Here is an 18,381-nt window from a genome sequence, read left to right as displayed (position 1 = left end):
GGTCAGATTTGAACCCAGGGCCTCTCATCTCTAAGCCTGGTGCTCTATCCATTGAATCACCTAGCTGTCCCAATATTTAATTTTTTAATCAGGCAACATTAGATGCAGGCAGTTTGGGGCTATGGTTTTATGTGGTAATGTTTCAGAATAGTTTGTTTTATTCACAAGGGTATTTGAAGATTTGCATATGAGGCTTCAAGGTCACTCCCAGTCTCTATTGATTGTCTCCAGTTTATTTTATATCTGTCTTGTTTGCATTTGTCCCTCCCCATCAGCCCTCAGATGTGAGCTTCTTGAAAGCAAGGGCAACCTTTTACTTTCTTTTGTCCCCAGCATTTGGCATAGTACTTGTCACATAGTAGATGCTTGCTGACTACTAAATCACAGTAAAGCATTGGAGGAGGTTCATGTGATATATAGTTAGAAAGGGATCTTGAGGATTATATCTGTTCCAAACTCCTAATTTTATAGATGAGGAAACTGAGGCCCAAAGATCTCAACTAAAAGTTTATATAACTAGTAAAAAGCAGAGTTTGGATTTTAAGTCAGATCTTTTGACTCAAATCCCTTTTCTTTAACTAGTTGTAGTCCTGATAAATAAATCAAACCTGACCTTTGAGTCCTCTCCCCTGCCTCCCATTTGTTGTATAATGAAGCACAAGTCGCAACTTTTTTTGGTTCGGTTTCTGTAGCTGCAAAATAGTTAATATCTATAATATTTTTCTCACAATCATTCATTTATTATGCATTTGTTCAGTGCTTACTTTGTTTCAGGCACTATTCTAGGATCAAATTATATAATGCTATTGTGCAAACATTTATAATTATATAATATGATGTGTATTATGTATTATATTCATTTTTATTATTTTATATTATTATATTTATTATTGTTACAGGTCAAGTCCCATTACTATAGAAAAGATTTTGAACTTCAGATTCTTGAGTGATGGTTCTTTAAATTTCCCTGAGTTTCTCTGTGACATAATGGCACAGTAAATATGCAGTTAGCAATCCTAAAGTCACTTTTTGGTAGTGTGTGCTTATCAGGCAGAGTAGCTGCTCTGTTCTAACAGAACTTATTGACAAAACACCCACTAGAACAGAAAACTGACCCACTTAATGCTTACAAGAGAAACATCTCTGGAATGGAAACACATTCAATCAGCTTCTTTGTCTCTGGTGGGGGATAAAGAAGGATATTGGACCATAGTAGAGGAAATACATTGTACAATTGTTGTTTGATTAAAATCTGCTTGTTAAGACAGATAATATTTAAAAGGAATTTGAAAATGACTGTAATATGATGCATTTTTGCTATGTGATTTTTGCCTAAGTTCAACCCTAGTTAACTTTAGATGTGGAGGACATATTGAAGTTATTGGTGGAAAGATTTTTATTTAGAAGAAATATTACGTTCTAGGAAATTTTTATTTTTCCCAAAATAAAATTTCATAGGAACAGTTTTGTTTGTCCAGGAAAAAAAAGTTGGCATGAACCTCTGACCAAACTGACACATCCTCTCCTGCTTTATTTTAACACCAAGTGTGAAGACTAAAAGACATTTTCTTAATATTCCCCCTTCCCTGTAGAATTCTCTTGCAATTAAAGAATAAGTCTGATGTAGCCAGGTGGCTCAGTAGAGAAAGAGCCAGGCTTGGAGAGAAGGGATCCTGGGTTCAAATTTGTTTCCAGACACTTTCTAGCTGTGTGACCCTGGGCAAGTTAGTATGGTTTGCCTACCCCTTGCCATTCTTCTGCCTCGGAACCTATATTTACCATCATTTCTAAGATGGAAGGAAAGGGTTAAAAAAATAAAAAAGAAACAAACCATTGAACAGGGTGGCTGCATCTTAAAACATGTACAGTCTTCTGCACCAGTAGTTTCTTACCTCTCCTAAGAGGAGGAGGTGGGTTAGTTATTAACTTCCCCCAGTATTCTTATTGTCTTTAATATGAGTTTAGTTTACTTTTAGTGTTGTTTTCATTTATATTGTTGAAGTTGTATGTTCTCCTCTCCTATTTCTCTGAATCAGTTCATTTAAGTTTTCCCATATTTCTCTGAAATAATGACATCGCATCACATTTATATAGCAACATAATTGCTTTAATGATTCTATTGATGAGCATTTATTTTCTTTCCATTTCTTTTGTTATATGTTAATACAAAGCTATTTTTAGTCCTAGAAATATCATCATAAACATTCTACTAACTGACCACAATTTCTCTAGAAATTAAATGTTTTGCTCACATTCTGACACTTTCTTCTAGAGTCATGATGGCACACAGAGACCTCTCCTTACATACCTGTGCTGTTCCTGGCAGAGTAAGTTATTAGAAAGGCAGAGGGACTTGGGCGGAGCTGCTCCCTTCCCCCTCTCCACTGAGCCTTCCTGCCCCTCTGCACTTACCCCTCCCCCTGAGTGGAGCGCTCTGCAGCGCATGGTCTCTAAAGGGTTCACCATTACGGTCCTAGAGCATTTCTCACCATGTTTTCAGTTTTTGAATTCTCTTAAGCTCCTAGTTGCCGGATTTCTACATTAGCTGGTAACTCAAATGTGTTCCCAGGTCTCCACTCAATTAAATACAAAAAACGAAAACGAAACAAAACAAATAACAGCTGAGGATCTTAGTTAATAAATAGCCCAACATGCTTTAAGGCTAATGAATCAGCCAACCAATTATCATTCATATTTAAGTACCCTAGGAGGGATATTCCTGGTAATATGGTGGAGATATAACTACTAAAGGTGAGACTCCTTGCCCTCAAGGATTCCGTGTTCTAGTAATAATAGCTCACATTTATAAAGTGAGTATTTATAGGCATTATCTTATTTGATCTTCCCAGTAATCCTCTAATGCTTTGAAACAGAGACTCCAATTTGTAATGAATGAAATTACTCTCTGGTCAGTTTCCAATTTTTTCATCTGTTGTGCTTGTTTTGCTTAATATATCCTTTTAGCAGTCACATTATATTTCTTCAAGAGACAGGAGGAAATGAGTAAAACAGGGGAATCAGGCCAAAATCCAACAGAGGCATGGGCAACTTTGGCCAAATGTAGTTCTTTTGTTTAAATTTCATAGAATTAGGTAACACATTGATTTTTCAAAAGTAAACAATAACAAAATGTTCTTATGAAATATTTAAAGAAAGGGAATGGTAGATTGGCTCCGATTTGAGTGTGAGTTTTTTAATTAAAGGACCACTTTATATACTGGAGAAAAAAAAAACCACTCAAAACTTCTTATAATCTTGTTTACTATCCTTGTTAAAACCCCAGTATTTGTATGATCTAAGATCAGTTATCAATGTAATCTTTTGGGTAATTTTTCTTTTTATTATGAGCTTGATCATGATAAACATGACACATTATTTTAAGCTAATCTAGACAACAAAAACAAACTCCCTGATTCATATCTTGAAGTTCTCCATAAAAAAAGAACACCAACTGAAGACAAATAACAAAATATCACCTTTGTTCTATTCCCCCTAAATTTAAATCCGATGGAATTAGAATAATTTCACTTTAATAATTAAATTACTTTGGACAAAATCATAAAACTTGTGAGGAGAAATAGAATTAGAATAACTTCACTTTAACAATTAAATTACTTTGGACAAAAACATAAAACTTGTCAGGTGAAATAAAATATACACCTATCCACAGAAGATGTTTCAAAGTCATAAATTACATTTAATATTGAATTTGCATAATAAATTTGGACCTTCGAGAATAGAGAACAGACCTTTTCTGTATACTTTATTTTTTAGGATCATGCAACCATTTACTGAAGTAGAGAGTTATTGATACCTATGCTCCTGGAAATGAAAGTTCAGTCTTTTTAAAAAACTTAGTCTTGCATTCGAGGACTTTAGAATCAGTTCCTATTTAAATTTGATCAAATGTCCATTTCATTCTATTTTTTTTCTCCAAATGTTCTTCCTTACCTGTCCCATAAATGGGATTTTGTTGCTATATCCCTTTCTGTTTGGCCCCTCCTCTGAATGCTTCCTTTATAAGGAATCTGTTCCCAATACAAGGCTGTGTGTGTGTGTGTGTGTGTGTGTGTGATCTGTATCGAATCATTGAGCTGATCTTCCAGTAATATGTATATAGACTACCTCTTAACTATGATTTTATTACAAACATAATTTATTTTAAACTGTTAGAAATTTTGCACTTTAAACTTTTGAATTATCTTAATCTATAGATCATTTTGGCAATTATGCTCCAGCACTTGTTAGTGCCTTGTTTTTTAGCTCTTTGCAGTACATTTGTGCACTTCATAACAAACAACAAGTAATGAAAACTGCTATTATTACTTAATAAGTAAGGAAATTCAGATACAGAGAAGTAAATCAGTTGTGTATCTATTATTCGTTCATCTGCTTAAGTGGTCTAAGTAATATTCATGTAGATAAGTGGCAAGCCATTGAAACAGCCATAGAGTGAATCAGAAAGTTTGAATGCTAGAGAGGAATTTAGTTCTATGTTTCTGTGGTGCCGTATATGAGGAGACTGTGATCAAAGAAGCTTGCCCCAAGGCCACATAAGTAGTTAGTGGCAGAGTGGCAACTATCTCGTGGCAAACTATTAAACTTTAGTAGTTTTTTTAGTACTCTTTTGATCCTAGTCCAGTGTTCTTTCTCATTACACCCTCGATATTTGTTTAGCTTTGAAGAACTTTTACCTAAGTTCTGGGAGTTGGGAAGGTTTACTCTGATTGTGTTTCCCTATTATGGTAACTCAACAAGATGTGACAAAAGACATGACTTTAGTTCTAGAACTTTCATTTTTCTCCTTTTAGGTGTAAATCACAGAAGAATTAGCATGGAATTTGAGCCATGGTACTTAATACATGTACTGTGCATTTTGATGCTTATTTTCTGTCCCATATTGTTCACTTATTTTCTCACCTAACTAAATTTTAGTTTCCCTAACTAAATGCATTGATTTCCATGTGCTGTTGTTTTTTTACCCATACCTTCTGTCTTAGTATCAGTTCTAAGACAAAAAAGTGGTAAGAACTAGGCATTCTGGATTAAGTGATTTGCCCAAGGTTATATATAACTAGGAAATATCAGGCAAGATTTGAACCTAGGACCTATTGACTCCAGGCTTGGTTCTGTGCAACCTAACTGCCCCACATTGATTTAATTTTAAGACCAGAAGTTATAGAAGTTGTTCAGCCTAGGGCATTACACAGTTTGTCAGTAGTCGAATCTGGACAGAATCCTAGCTCTCCAGATTTCCCGTCCAATGCACTTTTCCTTCCATCTTTTTTTGTTTGTTTGTTTTCTACTTTGTCTAGCATCATCTTAGGTAGTTAATTACATTTTCATTGCATTAAAGATAATGCTTAACCAAGAATTTTGGTGTTGCAGATGAGAATGAGAAATTTTAGAAAGATTGAATGGGAGTTCATTTTAAAATATAGTTATAGGTAATTCAGGTGGGAATATTTTGTAGACAGAAAAAAATGAGCTAAAAAGAATGAGAGGTCAAGATTCAAGTGATTGACTCTGGGAATTATCTATATATAAATGATTTTTGAAACAGAGCTGGTATATGAACTTCCTAAGCGAGAAAAAAAGTACATTGACCAAGCCTTGAGAGAGTTGTTGATAATTAATGGATGAGGAGAAAGCAGAGGAGTTAGTGAAGAAGATATTAAATAAGCTAGCAAAATTATGAGGAGAAATAGAATTTAAAGTGCCAGAGCAGGAAAAAGTATAAGATCATATGATCTTGGCCATGTGTAGAAAACCAGTTGCTAACATTCTAGACTTAGCTAAGATATTATATTTTTCATTTGATAGGTCTTAACTCTTGCCCCTGAGGAATATTTGAATTTTTACTTTGACCTGGTCAATAATTTTCTTTCTCAAAATCTTCGTCCTTTTATATTTAGCAAATACTCTAAATTCTGATAACACATCAGTGAAGCATATAAAAAAACAACAAAAGAAAACAGAAGAACATTCAGAATAAAAGCCATATAAGAATGACAGTGGGCAGCTGGGTAGCTCATTGGATTGAGAGCCAGGCCTAGAGACAGGAGGTCCTAGGTTCAAATCCGGCCTCAGACACTTCCCAGCTGTGTGACCCTGGGCAAGTCACTTGACCCCCATTGCCTACCCTTACCACTCTTCCACCTATAAGTCAATACACAGAAGTTAAGGGTTTAAAATAAAAAAAATTTTTTTAAAAGAATGACAGTGTTAGAATTACCATGTTCAAGTTTGTTGTTTATACTTAAAAAAATCAAGTAGTACACAGTAGATACATAGTAATATACAATCATTTGTTTGCCCTTTGTTTATGTTGATGACTAAATTCATATTAAAAATTTTTTAAATTCTGATAGCACCCTTGGTTATTATAACTAGATGGAATAAAGAATATTCTGACATTTGAAAAACTTCTTAATGAGACATAGCCCCAAAGAAAGAAATGAGCCATATTTTCTCCTAAAATTTAGATGGAAGAAAGGTGTTATGTGTTAATTATTCTATTTCCCTTACCCCCACCCCAGTACCTGACAAAGAGCCTAATAAATGATGGTGGAATGAATTTCAATAGCTGTTTCTTTAGTCTATGGATGACTTACCAAAATTGCTCTTTTTGAAAAAATTTTAATAAACATCTATTAATGCCTATAATATATAAATTTACTGGGGAGTCAAAGAAAAAAGGGAATCTCTGCCTTTCAGGCACTTAAGTGTTAGTAGTGGGGTATAACATGTTTATCCACAGATGAGTAAATATAAAATATATACAAAATAATGTTTGGAGGAGAACACAGTCACGGCAAGGATAAAAAAAAGTCTTTTTATAGGAGGTGGTCCAGCCTGAGGAGGGAAGGAGAGCTAAGGAAAGGTAGAACATATCAAATGGAAGCCCAATGCAGGGAGGCAGAAGATTGAGAGTAGTGTAGGGAATAGCTAGCTGACCAGACTGGAATGGAGAGCAGCTAAACAGAAGAAAAATATACTGAAAAGTTGGATGAAACCAGTGTGGAGGGCTTTAAATGCCAGGGAAATCAGTGTTTTATCCTAGAGATAATAGAGCCACTGAAGAATTTTGAATAGGATAGTGATAAGATCAGATCTGTTTTAGGAATATCAGTTTGGCAGCTACTCGGGGAGTTATCTTCTAGAACATATGGTGGTTATCCTTCTTATTCTGTAGTTTTTTGGTTGTGTCTGACTCAAAAACGAATGGGGCTTTCTTGAAACAGGTTTGCCATTTCCTTCTCCAGTTCATCTCCCAGATGAGGAAATGGAGACAAAACAAGGTTAATTGATTTGCCCAGGGTCACACAGCTAGTATGTGTCTGAGGCCAGATTTAAACTCAGGAAGATGAGTTTTCCTAACTCCAGACCCAGCCCAACACTCATACCGTACATTGTGTCACCCAGCTGTCTGTGGTGATTGTTAGAATAAGAATTTTATTTTAGTTGTCATTTTCACTTTTCTTTTGCCACAACTCAGCAGAAGCTCTTGTCTGTAAAATCTTTATTTAAAATATTAATAATCCATGAATTTCTCTTTTGGGGGAGAATGTTTTCCTTTTGAGACAACTATAAAATATTTTATTAAATTATTTGTCTTTTTACATGTTTGTAATAACCAAATATGCCTAGCATGGTGCCTGGTACATTGCTTGTTGTTGTTCAGTCATTTCACTCCTGTCTGACACTTCATGACCTCATTTGGGATTTTTTTGGCAAAGGTTCTGGAGTGGTTTGCCATTTCCTTCTCCAGCTCATTTTCTAGATGAAGAAATGAAGAAAACGGAGTTAAGTGACTTGCTTGGGGTCTCACTGCTAGTAAGTGACTGAGGGAGTGTCTCAGGAAGAGGAGTCTTCCTGACTTCTGCCCCACTACAACATCCACTGCTCCACCTAGCTGCCCTCTGATACACTGTAAGCACTTTATAATTGTCACTGAATTCAATTGCTGCAGTTTGTTAATTCTTGTAAGTTTGAGTTTCAAGAAAAAACTAGTTTTGTATGGAATGCCTGTCTGTCATTGCTAGTAGGAGTTTTACTTTTTTCTTCTCAGGGACAAGTGTTCATTTTTCAGGTACTATCAGTCAGTCAGTGAACATTTATTAAGTTCCTACTAACGCCAGGCTCTCTAAGCACTGGAAGGTCCCGTTTAAGTGAGGCCCAAGTGATTTATGGCTTTACTTCTCCGTGCATGAACTTTGCTTTCATTTCCTTGAGTGGTTGAACTTGATTCTTTGACAGGAAAGCACTTGTAGCTCCATTGACCAAGGAACTTCCCAAATATAATAAATAGGGAGGAGTACAAGTTTTTCATGTTTATCTGGGCTTCAGTTTCCTCATTTGTTAAATGGGAATAATAATAATTGTACTATCTAATTCCCGTGTTATTTGAGAATGTTATATGAATGATAACTGTGTTAGTGCTAATTGTCCAAAGAACTAAATTTTCCTCTTCCTTGAATATAACATATTTATTTACATGTTTAACTGTGGGGGTTCAAAGTTCTTGTTTTCTGCAGTTAAAATTTCAATTTCAGAAGCCATTTATCTGATATTTGGGGAGAGTAAGGGGAATTTTTATAGATTCTGAAATGTACTTCTCAAAATTGTTAAAAAAAATTTTTTTGCCTTTTTAAAAAACATTTCTAAAACATATTGCTATTCTTGCTTTCTTAAGCAGAGTATATAAAACAATTTAACATTTTCTTGATGACTCAGTCATCATTATAACCATTTATTATTGTGCTGGGCTATAATACAGTAGTTTCCCTGTCTTCTCTTTTATTATTGTTGCTATACTTACTGTCAGTAGGCCTGCCTCTTGTGGCCCTCTACCTTCTAATTTTTTAAAAATCTATTTTGATCTACTTTGGTGGGGGAAATGAGCTCACAAAGTACTTAGATCTTTATATATAGACTGCAAGTCAATAAATTCTAACTATGTGAAATCTTTCCTTCTGTGGTTGTCTTTGTGACAGCTACTTCAGTTGAGTTCCCTCTCCTTTCCTCTCTTTTATTCCTCCTCTTCTTCCCCTTCCTCTCTCATTCTCTCCTTCTCTTCCCCTCTTTTCTCTCCTTTTTTTTCTTTTCCTTCCTTGTTTATTGTTCCAGGTAGTGCAGATTGTCAGAAATCTGACCTATGAATAAGTGGGTGTGACAGTACTATTTGTGCATGAATGAGTCCCCAAACCATATCCAGGCCCCATCTTTCATCCTTTATCCAGTATTACATCTCTAGGAGTCTTTTAGCTATCTCCCCTTGGGCTCTACTACCTGCTGAAAACTAAATTTACCTGTTCCCTCTAGACTTAATTTCATTTTATTTCCTGCCAGTTCTCCTGCTTTTCAGTTCTACAGTCATTTATTAGGCAATACCTTGTGAATTGCCACAATCAACAGCTAATAAATGTGAGAGCTTAGATTCAAACTCAGGGATCCCTAATTCCAAGCCTATTACTCTAGCTACTAGGCTATCTGTGCTTTACACAGATTAGGAAATTTGGGCTATTCACCACAACTTGAATAAAGGTTATTTGTGTGAGGTGGTAGATTTAGCCTGGAGCCAAGAAGACCTTAGTTCAAATTCAGCCGATTGACACTTCCAAGCAATGAGATCCTGGTTCAAATCACTTAATTGTTGCCTCAATTTCCCCAGCTGTAAAATGAGGATAATAACAGTATCTACCTTGCAGTTGTCAGGAGCAAATGAAATAATATTTGTAAAGTGCTTAGCACAGTGCCCTGGCACATGATGCGTATATAAATGCGTATTTCCTCCTCTGCCTTTAAAATGAGGAGTTGTGATTAGGTGGTTGGTGGTTTGTTTTTTTTAACCTTTATATTCTGTCTTAGAATTAATGTATAGGTTTCAAAGTAGAAGAGCTTTAAAAGCTAGGCATTTGGGGTTAATTGGGGTTGACTTGCCCAAGATCACCCAGCTAGGAAGTGTCTGAATCCAGATTTGAATCTGAGTCCTCCCAACTCCAGGCCTGGCTCTCTATCTGTTGAGCTATGATTAGTTTGTTTGTTTGTTTTCAACTTAGGTTGCTTTACTATTTTTTTTATTTAAATATTTTATTTTTTTAGAGAAATTTTCCATGGTTACATACTATGATTAGTTTTTAAATACCCATTTGAACTCCTGTATTTGGAAGCAAAGGCTTCCAAAGCCTAAAATCCAAGGAGAGATTGTTGGGATAAATCAGCCTCTGTACCAGGGAGGGAAATAGACGAAAAGTCTGGCACAAGATTTTGTATCCTACTGAAGTTTATTAAAGAATATTCTGTATGTCTAATGGAGACCTTGGGAAGGACTGGAGCAGGGAAAGCATACTGCAAATTTGCAAGTGTATGCCTTGATTGGGGTGGTGGTGTGTCATCTCTTGAGAAGGCTTCCCTAGTATCCTTTTTTGTACTGGGAAAGTGCACGTCCCATCGCTGATGGGTTCCAGAGAAACTAGGGTCAGGGTGATACTGGTAGGAATCAAAATGTTATGTTAGCTCTACTTCCAAATAGAAGCTCTGGGATCTTTGAGCATTAATTTGTGGAGGGGGATGAGAAATGTAGGATTAGATGACCTTTCCCTATTCACGTCAGGTCTGCTAACCAGGGCATGTGAAAGATCTCACCAGAGGTATCTGGGTGTTCTGGGGCCATGAAGTTATAATTGGGGAGTTGAGAGACTTTCTCTTCTGGATTTTGGGGTTAAAATGAGAAGGAAGTGGCAGCCAATGAAAATTTCATAAACTTACAGCATTAGTTCTCAGTTTGTATTTTTTTGTGTTTTTGTGTTTTGTTTTGTTTTTTATTTGTGGCACAGAATTCTTTGCTGTGAAGATTTAAGGTCAACAAAGAAGAATTCCATACAGTTAGACCTCTAGACTCAACACTTGATCCTCAGCATTCCTCTGCCTTTCCTTCCCTCATCCTCTGTGTGTGTGCACACATGTGCATGTGTGTATCTCTTTTTCTTTTTTCTTCCCCACAATTCCCTGGAGCTGGAGTAGAGCTGTCCTTGTGATTTTCCCCATTAAATCCCAAAAGAGGAGGTGGCTAAGTTTAGGAATAGAGGTGTGGGGAGGATTTTTCTGGCATTCCTAAGTAATACTTGGACACTGTGTTGTGGAATACACTTTGAGAACCACTGTCATATAGGACAATAATCAATTAATATAGCCTCAAATATTCCTAGAGAATTTCAACTCTAAATTGCCTGGCCAATGCCAGGAGAATGGCCTTTGAGTTATTCTCTGAAGTGAGAGATCAAAGTCTCTTTGATAGAGGTGATTACAGCTTTTTCCTTGGGATTCTCTATATAAATAACAACTTGGGTTCTCTTTGTGTCAAGGAAGAAACTTATAATGTACAGAGATTTCAGGTTTAGGGGGGAAGGTTTCAATTATTAATTCAACAATGTGCAAATGTATGTATGTGTATATATAAGTGATAATGCTTGCTAGAGAAGTAGTGTACACACACACACACACACACACTCTCTCTCTCTCTCTCTCTTTCTCTCTCTCTCTCTCTCTAACAAGCACTGTCAGTTCATTTTGTATTCTTAGAGAGGGATGACACATGTAATTAAAAAATTTCAAAAAAACACAACCTTATATACATCATTAGAAGGCTTGTAGTAACCATTAACCAGATGCCACAAAATGAAACCTGGGCAGACATTTCACTGAGCCTTATGAGAGAGGTATTGTGATAATGTATGGAAGGAATAATGGATTTGGAATCATATCACCAGGGTTCAAATACTACCTTTGCTGCTTTCTATGTTGTGTGACTATGAGCATCACTGTATTCTGTATTCTCCAAAATTACATAAAAATGTGTCTTTATTCTGTAAAATTATAGGATTAAACCAGAGGGCCTCTAAGCTCCCTTCCAGCTTCACATCTCTTACTGTGTGGAATAAGTAGCTTTTTAATTATTATGAGTGGCCAATAGACATAATGGATAGTATTGGCAGGACTCAGAAACTTTTCTGGGAACAACCTTGGAAGCTAAACGAGGACTTCCCTTAATTCTCAATTCAACCTAGGGTCACACAATGGGCATAAGTTGAAGATGCTTAACATAAAGCATTAGATTTAAAGTCAGTAGAGAATTAACACCAGGTTCTGATATCCCATCATTGAGTGACTTTAGTGTTCCCATCCTATCACCTGGCTCCCAAAGCCCATCCCACAAATGGCATATATGCAATATATATACACATATACATTCCACTTTTTTCTGTGTTCCAAGGGTTAAGGTATGGGACTAGGGTTATTTAAGAAAGATTGAGGATTGTTGATGTAGAGAAAGCAAGTTGTTTTCTCTTCCTTTTGAATTACTATGTTTTCTGATGTTGAAACTCGGTGAGGTCATTTGATTTTTTGCTAAAAAATATCTTTTTAGAAAGATATGAGCTGGGGACAGCTGGGTAGCTCAGTGGATTGAGAGCCAGGCCTAGAGACGGGAGGTCCTAGGTTCAAATCTGGCCTCAGACACTTCCCAGCTGTGTGACCCCAAGCAAATCACACAGCATTGATTCCAAGATGGAAACTAATGGCTTAAAAAAATAAATTAATAAACAAACAAATAAATGAATGGATGAATGAATGAATGAATGAACACACAAGTAAACATAAATAAATGGATGGATGGATGGATGGATGGATGAATAAATAAATGGATGAATGAATAATTACACAAATGAAAGGAAGAAAGGAAAGAAGGAAGGAAGATATGAGCCATAGGATTTAGAGTTGGAGAAGACTTTACAGATTACAATTATAATTACAACTCCTTCTTTGTACAGGTGAGGAAACTGAGGCCACAAAAAGTGAATCATCATTGCTGAGACAGCAGCTTTTTCTTTTTATGCAGATTTATTTTTCTATGCCTTTATGTTTTCAAGTCCTATAAAAAACTGCACATTTTACTTGAACCTCTCCTACTCTGGCACTATAATGTAAATGTCTTTTTTTTCATAACTGTTGTACCATAATGCATCTAACACCCCTTTCTTCAAAATACAAAGAAATAATAAGGGGGCAGCTGGGTGACTCAGTGGATTGAGAGTCAGGTCCAGAGAAGGGAGGTCCTGGGTTCAAATGTGGCCTTAGATACTTCCTAACTCTGTGACCCTGAGCAAGTCACTTAGTCCCTAATGCCTTGCCCTTACTACTCTTCTGTCTTGGAACCAATTCACAGTATTGATTCTAAGACAGAAGGTAAGGGTTTAAAAAAAATAATGATACACTCATTATTTGATATACTTTATTTAAGTAGCTAATGAAAATGATACTAGTCTCACTCTATCTGATCCTACAATCTTACTCTATCTCTGAAGATTTTACTTGGATGCTATTGAAAAAAGAAACCCAATAGAATTTTGTTCTTTGCTACATAATTCTACCAAAGCTTTGTTTACTGTCAAAAGCCATCTAATAGGACAAAACTTTTATCTTCTTGGCAGGTGAATCTAAAGTACTTATCATATTTTTAGGTCTTATTAGAACATTGTTGTCCATTTTCACCTGAAGTTTTATTTACTAGCAGAATCTCTATAATTTATCATCTAACTCAATTATGAGAAGTAATTTGAGTACAAGCTGCCAGATCTGAATGATTATTTTGGTCTCTTACCCAGGAATAGGAAATTCCTTTATATGTCAAGAAATAAAATATATACCACGGGAAAAAAATCTGTCTTTCCTGTGCTACTTATTCTTATTTTTTAAAAAGTCTTTCTAAGCTCTTGCTGTATTTATAAAAGGGAATATTTTACAGTGAGGATTTGAAATTACATCTATAGTACTTTAGTAAAATACTTGAAGGAAGCTATATAAATGTTGCTACTTCATTTAATTTACTAGAATTTACATGTGTGGATATACCTAAAAAGTGCAAAAGAACTTCCTTTTTTTAGCTCAGAGTGGGCATATCTGTAGAGTTAGGAGAGAAGAATGATTATTTGGAGTAGTGGAGGAGCTCCATTGATTTAGGAGGAAGGAAGATCATAGGACCTGAATGTGTCTTTCACGTAAATCATCTGTATCTATTTTCTGCCTTTGAATCCCAGGGCATAGGACATAGTAGTTGCTCAATAAAAACTTTGAATTGACTATTCTAAATTGAAGGCTTACCTTTGAAAGTAAAGCTATGGAGGTGGGAGGGGCAGGTAGGTGGCTCAGTGGATAGAGAGCCCATATTGGAAATGGGAGGTCCTGGGTTCAAATTTGGCCTCAGACATTTCCTAACTGTATGACCCTGGATAAGTCTCTTAACCCTAATTGCCTAGCCTTTACCACCCTTCTGCTTTGAAATAGATACTTAGTAGAGATTCTAAGACGGAAGGTAAGGATTATTGGTTTTTCTTCTTAAACTAAAGGACACCAACTAGTGGGGAAAAGAGTATAAGAATGTGTGTGTGTGTGTGTGTGTGTGTGTGTGTGTGTGTAAATCAAACATTATCAACTAAAATTCTAGTCCTGTGCCTCATAATATTATGAAGGTGACTCCAGGTTCTTGAAAGTTGCATTAGAAACTGTAATTGACTTTGATAGAGCATTATAAAGTGCTTTGCACTGTTCTCTCATCTTGGATCTTAGGGTTTTCAGGTTGCAGAAGAACATAAAGATTATTTGAGTCTCACAACAGCCTTTGAGGTAGGCCATAGAGATATTATCTCCAGAAGAGGAAACCAAGGCACAAACATCTTTCTTAGGGTACACAGTAAGCAACAAAGTTATGATTCAAATTTAAATCTTCTGACCTGAAATTCATCATTCTTTTTACTACATCATGGTTTTCTTTCAACATGTAAGAATTGTGTTTAATACTTGATGCTAAATTTAAAGAGATGTATCATTGTAGGATTGGCTCCAAGGTGATATATTACTTTTACCACAGCTACTCTAGAGATGAATAGGCCATCTGTTAAGACTGAGTGAAAAAGTACTTTTTAAGCACCTTCTATTTGAAAAGCACTGTCCTAAGTGCTAGGGACAGAAATAGAAAAATTAAGACTATTCCCATTCTCAAAGGACTCACATTCTAATGGAAAAGACAGTGTATAATAGAAAGTTTCAGTTGCAATCAGATTGAGAAGTCTTATTGTCCTTAAAGTATAGCAGCAAAGTGAATCTTAATTCATTATGTTTCATGTCACTTCTACTGATAAAATCCTATAATTTTTTGATGTTGAATCATTTGACAGTGACAGATATGTTGGTATCAAGAACTCCACCCCACCCCACCCCCTCACCCAGTCTAAAGTAGTTGTGAATTTAGCATCCAAGGAAACATTTGCTAGTCCACATCTTCACAGGGATTTTTTTCCCAGGATGATAGATTTGGAAGCAAGATTAAAAACAGAGGTCTATGACATGCTACAATTCCCAAGGCTCTTGATTATCTAACATTGGTGGGAATGGTCAACAGTTAGTTTTGGTAGTAATAAGGGTAGATGGGTCCCTTCTCTGATGGCTATGCTGTCTATGCTAGAACCAGGGCTGGTGGCATTGGGGGAGGGAGCTCAGAATCTTGGGCTATTTCCATTGAGATCTGAGATTAGGTGTTAGTTGTAGTTTGACTTGCTCAAGATTGCCTCACCTTCACTTCTGGATGTAGATGTCAATGAGGGCACGCTTTGTGTTACTCTTCCTGTGAGAAATTCTTTAGGGTTACTTCCCCCCTCCCACTCCATACTTCTTCATTCTTTTTTTGAGTGGCCCTCAGCTTTAATTCTTTGGAGATTGTATTATTCTATAATTTGTAGCCTGACATCACCAGAAGAATATTGCTGGTAAAAATATCAGACTTTATTTCAGAAAAACTTAAAGGGATTAAAAGCCCTACTCTGCTTCCCAAAATGTATTCTGGCCCATTTTCTTAGTTCTGGCCCTACTTTAAAAAATTCATTAATTTGGCATCTGAGAAAGATTTACTAATAGGCAAGGTCCATGTAGATGCATATCATAATCTGGAAAATACATATTGTTCATTCTCTTCTTTCCCCCATTGTGGATAGTTAGGCCAAACTCTTGAGCAATTAGGATTTAGGAGTTTCTGCACACAATGGCATTTGTAAGTAAGGAGATCTGGAGACCTGTACCATCTTTGTGCATGCTGCCCTGGTCATGCTTTCTGTACATTTGGAAAGCATACATTTTCCTGATTTATGCCTTGCTTAGTATTGATAATCAAAGGGTCATCAGAACCAAATTGGTAAATCTTTCAAGGACTCATATATTTTGGGCATATGCATGGGAGGCACTTTATCGAAGAGGGGAGAGCCTTTAAATTTTGTTTGCCATAAATACCATAGTATCATATTTACTAAACCTTTCAGTTAATCGATCAAAAAGATGTTGTTTACTGTAAAATATCATTTGTGCCTGCCTACTTGTTCCTTTGTCATAATTTAAACAAAGATGCCTTTTCATGATTATCTTCATGAAAATTTTGTATAGGTGAGAAACAAGTCATATTGCTGATTATTAATGATATTTTCCCTGTTTCTTTTTTGTTTGATAGTAAAGAATGAGGGGGGCAGTCAGTGAAAGAATTCATGATTACTATGTTTAAGGCAGTTAAAAATAATAATATGAACCCTTAAAAGAGTTTATAGTCCATTAAAGAAATACAAAATGAGTTAGGATAATTTAGGATAGAGTGTATTAAAGGGTAAAGGAGAGATCCAGTCAGGGTTCAGGAGCTTTAGAAACATAAAAGCCCTTTAATAGAGAATTGTAGTGAAAAGAATAGTGGGCCCGAATTCTGGTGTTAGGATCCCTGAGATGCTTCTTCCAACTTGTGTGACCTTGGGCAAGTCACCTCTAGCCTTTAATTTCCATATCTGTGAAATGATGGGGGTGGGGAGGGAGGGTTAATCTTTACCTCCAGTCTTAGAATCAATACTAAGTATTGGTTCCAAGTCAGAAGAGCAGTAAGGGTTGGGCAGTTGAGGTTAAGTGATTTACCCAGTGTAACACAGCTAGGAAGTGTCTGAATCCAGATTTGAACCCAGGACTTCTGGTCTCTAGGCTTGACTCTTTATCTCCTGAGCCACCGAACTGCCTCTGTGAAATCTGAGGTTTCTTGTAGTTTTAAATGTGTTGTCCTGTGATCCTTTGAAAGTCTGCTCCCTTCCTCCCCCAATAGTATCATCCTTTTCAAATATTTTGAGGATCAAGTCTGTCCATCCTCAAAATTGTGTTGTCTTCAGCATGGGCCTTCTCCGGGTAGACTTGGTTTTTTCACCTGCTCTTCCCTTTTTTGTTTTCTTTAGTGTTCTTTTTACCTATTCTTGTAATGTTAAAATTCAAATATGGTGGTTCTGCCCTTGCTGAAGAAAAGAATTTAAGAAATCTTGACACAAATTAATGTTTTTTTTTAATAATTTTTTATTTTTAGAAAAAATTTCCCTGGTTACTTAAGTCATGTTTTTACTTTACCCTTCACCCCTTTCACCTCCCCCATCCCCCGAATCGCCCCCTCACCCCCCCCTCCCGCCGGAGCTAATTCGCATTTCCACTGGTGTGGTCAGTCAAGACTTATTTACACATTATTGATAGTTACATGGGTGTGGTCTTTTCAGGTCTACATCCCCAATCATGTTCTCATCAAACCAAGTGTCCAAGCAGTTGTTTTTCTTCTGTGTTTCTACTCCTGCAGTTCTTCCTCTGAATGTGGATAGTGTTCCTTTTCATAAATCCCTCAGAATTGTCTTGGGTCATTGCATTGCTGCTAGTACAGATGTCCATTACATTCGATTTTACCATAATATATCAGTCTCTGTGTACAATGTTCTTCTGGCTCTGCTCCTTTCACTCTGCATCAATTCCTGGAGGTCTTTCCAGTTCACATGGAATTCCTCCAGTGTATTATTCCTTTGAGCACAATAGTATTCCATCACCAACATATACCACAATTTGTTCAGCCATTCCCCAATTGAAGGGCATACCCTTGCTTTCCAGTTTTTTGCCACCACAAAGAGCGCTGCTATAAATATTTTTGTGAAAATCTGTTTATCTATGATCTCTTTGGGGTACAAACCCAGCAATGGTATGGCTGGATCAAGGGGCAGGCATTTTTTTATCGCTCTTTGGGCATAGTTCCAAATTGCCCTCCAGAATGGTTGGATCAGTTCACAACTCCACCAGCAATGCATTCATGTCCCAATTTTGCCACATCCCCTCCAACATTCATTACTTTCCCCTGCTATCATTTTAGCCAGTCTGCTAGGCGTGAGGTGGTACCTCAGAGTTCTTTTGATTTGCATTTCTCTAATTATTAGAGATTTAGAACACTTTTTCATGTGCTTATTGATACTTTTTATTTGTTTATCTGAAAATTGCCTATTC

The sequence above is a fragment of the Gracilinanus agilis genome, chromosome 2 (genome assembly GCF_016433145.1).
Source record: "Gracilinanus agilis isolate LMUSP501 chromosome 2, AgileGrace, whole genome shotgun sequence".
NCBI classification, from domain to species: Eukaryota; Metazoa; Chordata; class Mammalia; order Didelphimorphia; family Didelphidae; genus Gracilinanus; species Gracilinanus agilis.
Note: the sequence above shows the minus strand (reverse complement) of the source record.